The sequence below is a fragment of the Papaver somniferum genome, chromosome 4, assembly GCF_003573695.1.
Source record: "Papaver somniferum cultivar HN1 chromosome 4, ASM357369v1, whole genome shotgun sequence".
NCBI classification, from domain to species: Eukaryota; Viridiplantae; Streptophyta; class Magnoliopsida; order Ranunculales; family Papaveraceae; genus Papaver; species Papaver somniferum.
The window spans coordinates 130,664,226-130,669,961 of record NC_039361.1 but is presented as its reverse complement, the minus strand read 5'-3'; the positions used below and the strand labels follow the sequence as shown (position 1 = coordinate 130,669,961).

Sequence of the window (5,736 nt, the reverse complement as noted above, 5' to 3'; positions counted from 1 at the left end):
GTTTGATACAAAAGAAAGTGCATCTTGCATCTTACGAACTTTGCATCCCCATTGCAAGTGTCCTTTATTACCATAATAATAACAATGCTTAGTAACATACAAAGTCTGAGTTTTAATGTTACCTTTTTGTGGATCCTCTTGCATTGGATCTAGACGAGTTTCCTTCTTATTATTATTATCTTTGTTCAACGTTGTTGCTTTCTTGACATTAGCAGAAGTGCTCTCTTTGATGGCTGCACTTGAAGAGTCTAGTTAAACATGATTCTTAGGGATGACAGGCTTTACTTCTTTACAAGAAATAAGAGAATCTTTGACAACATTGGAAGTCTCTGGTTGAGAAGAATTTGTATATTTGACAAATTTTATCTCATTGTTATCGTTGGAAGCACTTGATTCCTTATATCCTAATCCTCATGTATCACCATGATATCTTCCTGCTTTTAACAATGAGGATAGATTGTTTGTGCTATCACTGGACTTTTTTAAGTAAAATTTTTCTTCTTCCAACGTCTTGATTTTATCAAGAGCACCAGTTAGGTCATCCTCAAGGAATTTTTCTCGTGAGAGATATACACTTTCTTTCTCTTCAAAACTATTTTGTTTGGAACTAACCCATGCTTTAAATTCAACAAGTTTATTTTCCCACAAAAAGAGATCTCTTCGAATATTTTCACATTCTAATTTCTTAGAATTTAGCTCGTTTATACGATCTTTAAGAAGAGAATCATTGGTGCGGTAACCAATATAATATTCTTGAAAACCCTCTTCAGTTTCTTGTTCTCACGACAAAGAGGAGTCATAACACCAAGAAAATCCGAAGTTCTCAGTTTTTTATTATTCAAAGGATCCAATAGTTTAGAGTATTCTGAGCACTACACCATTTTCCTTGATTAGTAACTAGATTTCGCAACAGCTTTACCTCTGTTGTGAATATTTTTTTCGGATTTCTGTTGCAAAAAATTTGCAACAGTTTTCCTTGGTTACAAAACTCGCAATTGATTTACTTTGTTACAATTCGCAACAGATTGGAGTTGTACGCGTGCGACTCGTGAGTGTGGCTGCCCACACTTTTTAGCTGAAATGGTTAAGTTGATTATTCAGCCCATTCAGATTAAAACTGACTCGGCTTACTATTAGTATCAAAAGAAATATCATTCTCATTCTGTTCTTAGTCTCTTTTCTCTCTCTCTCTTTCGTTCTCTTCTCCGATAATGATTAAGGTTAACTTCTCTGGTTTCTGATAATTTATGAAGTCTTAAATCAAAAATCTCTCCGAGATTATGGTCGAATGATTTGTTGATTTCACAGATATCAAATCCCAAATCAAACCCTAATCTCAAATCCATTTTTTTTATTCTTCATGACTGACCTAGCAGCGCCATTCTCCACCATGATTCGATCTTTTAATGGAAGTAAAATCGTCCCACCATGAGTCGATCTCAATTTTCGTATTATATTATTCGATCTATAACCATCTTCTTCGATCTATAAGAATTTTCTTTCTTCAATCTCACTGTGAACCATTTTCTTCTTCAATATTTAACTGTAAACCATTTAATTTGTTTTCTCTTCTTGTGTCTTTAATTATCTTGGTTTCTGTCAAAATTTGATCTTTTTAATTTATTATTTTCAAGAACAATTGTTCGATTTTGTGAAACTTTAACCTAGATTCTTCAATTTAGGATATTTCGAGGATTGGTTACGTGCTTTGTGAACTTGGGTTTTTCTTAATCTGTTATTGAGTTATTAACTATGGGTTTCGTGAAAAGTTTGAACTTTAGGTCATATGTGATAAAAATCAATTTGAGCATGTTTAGCTCTAGATAAGTGGAATGTTGACGCTAAAAATATGTTGCAGACTCTAAGAGAATAAATTCTCATTGCTTTTGTTGTTGTGCAGGTAGAGATTAATAGGTTAAGTGAAGAGCTAATTCAGTTGAAGGATCTGATTTTATAGATAAAAAAGTGAAACCTGAGTTTGAACCAATTATTGAAGTTTGTGGATTCCTTGTTAAATCTTGCATCTCTAACGGTGTATGTCTAAAATCCTGATTTATTCATGAGTTAGGTTTTGAAGGTTTATTCTTGAATTTTACCCTTTTGATAAGTATTATTTCTGATATGATGTCGTGTTTTGGGGGTTCTGCTAGATTCATGACTTGTTTTCTTAAGTTTGCCATTTGTCAGTTGGTTTAATGTTGATTGTTGATTGCATCTCAAGGATGGATACACAACAATGGGATATTAAGTTTGAAAGATGATATTTTGAAGATGAAGAGATGGTTTAGTTTGAAGGTGTTCAAAATAACAAGCACCAATATGTAAGAACAAAATCACAAGGGAGAAAAGAGATAAGTAAACTGACCTGGTTAGCATACACTTGGATCACTTCATTCAAGTCAGATTAAGGAATTATGTGCCAACCCTGGTTCGATTGATTTGAATGAGCATTTTCAAATGAGCATATATTGGAGATGAAGGTTAGATATATTTTCTAAGATATGATGTATACACGTCATGCCATGTGTGGGGCTATGTGGAATAATGCTGAAGGTTAGATATATTTTCTAAGATATGATGTATACACGTCGCCTGAAATTTTCACGTTTGTGCACTTCACCAGATTGCTGGTATGATGTTCATGCATCACCGAGAGTCGTAGACCTCGATTTACTGGATTTATTTGATTGCCAGTCATTTGATTTTTTATTGTTGGTCATTTGATTGCCTTGTTGATTTTTTTGGAGTTACCATCCGCTTTTTATATACAGTCAAGGCTAAAGCCTCTTCTTTTGATTTTTTTCTGCCGTGTATGTATTTGCAGCTAAAGATTTATGGAAAGAGAGGAGTTTATAAGGACACTAATTAGATTACAGGAAGAGCGTTGGGAAATCCTCGATAAATATGGAATCCTTTACAACTGTGCTTTCTCCCTATGTGATAAAGGAAGAGAATTAAATGAGTATTGCCTACTTTTTTTCTCCTGTCATTTCTTTTTTTTTTATTCCTCTTTGCATGATGGAGAGTGTTGTATTGTTTAAGATAAAGTACTCTTTTTGGTGATGAAAGGCTTAAACATAATTGAGTTTATCTACCATTGTGCAGCTATTGTATTATGCAACTCATTGTGCTGCCTGAAAACCGGTTACATCTGTACTTCAAGAAGGGGCAAGTGAGAGATGATGACAAAGATGAAGAGAGGGTCGAGGAGAAGGAGAATGTTGATGATGCAATCAGGGAGTTTGCGCGGCTGTTTAAGGAAGTTACAGGAAACGAATGGGAGAGCGAGAAAAAAATCCAGAAGAAGCATATAAAGTTCTATCTTGTAGACATGGTGCATTTCCTTGGTCCTTACAACTGATCTGTTGAGCAGAATTGCACCGTTCACTCACTCTTTTGTGTATGGTGTTTCCAGGGTGATGGTGTCGATGTTCAACACGGTGGTCTGGGTCTCAGACATTTTTATCTTACAGGTTTGTGATACCCAATACAATCTTTCTTAACGAATTCACGTTTTTAAGTTGGCTGACGTGGATTTGTTTTTAGGTGTGCACTAATGGAGATGAGACTTGAGTCGCCTGATTCGCCTATGGGGATGCTGACAGATGTAAGCAAAATTTGTGTCACAGTACATGAATGAATTGTTACTCATCCAAGTTGTAATAGATGCTAGGTTATAACCTTTTCAGGTGAGGAAGTTCTTAACGAGTTCATAGACAAGTTCAAAATGACAAAGGAGACTGGACAGAATAATGAAGCAATTTGGTCAGATTTCAGCCAGAGATGGTTCACTCTTAGTTTAATTTCCACTTGCTTATAGTTTCTGTTATACATTGCAGGGAGTCTCGTTTGTTGGGTTGTTTGTATGTTGAGATATATGGCTACTTGTCATTATTGAACTACTGCCATCCTTATTATCTACAGTCTTCTTTTTTCTTTGTTTTATGGTTTTGCTGTTGTCCCAGACCTCAGTCATCCTAACTTTATCCTTATTTTTGTTGGTGCAGGTTCAGGTTGGAGGATCACCGATTTATAAAGTTGATAGGCTACTTGTTTGCTGGGAACCTTTTTTTTTTGTTTCTTTTTCTCTGCAGTGCAAAAACTTATTGTATTTTCTACTACTTCTCGCCTGGAGAATAAACTCGAGAATGCTGAATATGCACTTTTCGATCTAGAAGAGAGATAGACAAGCAAATGAGCAGGTGAGAGAGAATCTATTTTAGTTTCTTCCATTAGCTTATTGATGCATATGAGCAGCGGAGATTTCTATTTTTTCAGCACCCAAGAAAACTTTGGTGTTGGATACTTATTCTGGATTGCCTCTTTTCCCACCCCTCAACCTTTGTTTTGTGCATGTTTGTTGTCTTTTGGCATAGTAGTCTTAATACCCTTGCTTTATGCTTATTGTTACATTCGTGGTTGAAACCTGATGATTGACCTAGTTGAATTGACAAGTTTTCTTTCTAACTTCATTCTCATTTGGTTTGGTTATTTAGAATTGACTATCTTTTTGAATAGTTTTCCAGGAATTGGAGAAGGAACATAATGGGGAAGTGTACAAGTAGCTGAAAGCATTGTTTTTTGTCTATTGAATTTGTTGTAAAGTTCATTAATTAGTAGTTTTGGTTCTAAAACAGGGGTAACTCGATTTTGTTAGATTAATTTGATTTTAAATGAACAGGGTTAATTTCATTTTGGTACAAGAAATTCTAGTTCTGAACCTGGTCTTGACTGCCCAAAAACACTATTTTTTTGGTGTTGCAAAAAATTCGCAGCTGCAAAAATTTGTTGCGAAACCCCAGTTTCGTAACTGTCTCAAGCTGTTCGACCATCTAATTTCGCAACTGTTGGAAACTTTTGCGACAAAAATGCGTTGCAACAGTTTTTGCGACTGAAAATTCGCAACTGCCGTTGCGAAGATTTGCAACAACGACTTTCCTAACAGAGATGACCTGTTGCAACTCCACTTTGCATCCGCCAGCTACCGTTACTAATCACTAAATTTGGTGTAGTGGAGATATCCTCTTCCACATCTCGTTCAAAATCTGAGTCATCATCATCGGAAATTTCATCCATCTCCTTTTATAGGCATACTTTCCAGTTGTCATCAGTTTCTATATCATTAACAAGATTAACTTGTCTAGTAGATTCTATCGAGATGATTTCATGAAGATCTTTAAATATTGATTTGTAGATGCCATCATCAAGTGTTAATTCAAAACTCTTGATACCTTGATTTACGTTAACTGAATCATTCTCAAGTTCAATAAAAGCCATTTTTAGATTCCAGTCTTATAGGTTGGATCGCGCCAAACACAGATTGTTAGATCTTTTCGTGTTTTCTTTCTCTGATACCAATTGAAAAGACGAGGGTACCCAAATACACCATAATCTTTTTGTTTCAACCTATGAGTCCTCTACCGAAAATGATCGTCTACGGACAGAGTCGAGACAGTACAACTAATCGGTTCACACTTGGTGTGATTGTCTATGGATACGAGATCAAGACAATACAACAACAAGATAACTTGTGTGATTGAAAATGGATACAAGATCGACACAATACAACAATGAAGTATGTTACTTGATAATAGGTTCGGACTTAACCAAACTCTATAGGATCACTATCAAGTAATGGCGGAGTTAATGTAAAGTGCAATTTACTTTAATTATAATAAAATAATTATAATGTGGAAAAGTAAAGTAAATGGCACAACAAGATTTTGTTAACGAGGA

General features: G+C 35.1%; 1 long non-coding RNA gene across 4 annotated transcripts; it reads left to right on the top strand.

Moving 5' to 3' along the window:
• Positions 1–1,196: 1,196 nt before the first annotated feature.
• Positions 1,197–4,692, top strand: LOC113274260. Of its 4 annotated transcripts, XR_003322907.1 has the most exons (9): positions 1,197–2,034; positions 2,222–2,553; positions 2,825–2,962; positions 3,106–3,334; positions 3,416–3,473; positions 3,547–3,607; positions 3,690–3,765; positions 4,008–4,202; positions 4,519–4,692. It is a non-coding gene; the product is annotated as an uncharacterized LOC113274260 (long non-coding RNA). The 4 variants fall into 4 exon arrangements; XR_003322909.1 differs by having other exon boundaries at positions 1,197–2,480; XR_003322906.1 differs by having other exon boundaries at positions 1,197–2,553.
• Positions 4,693–5,736: the final 1,044 nt, after the last annotated feature.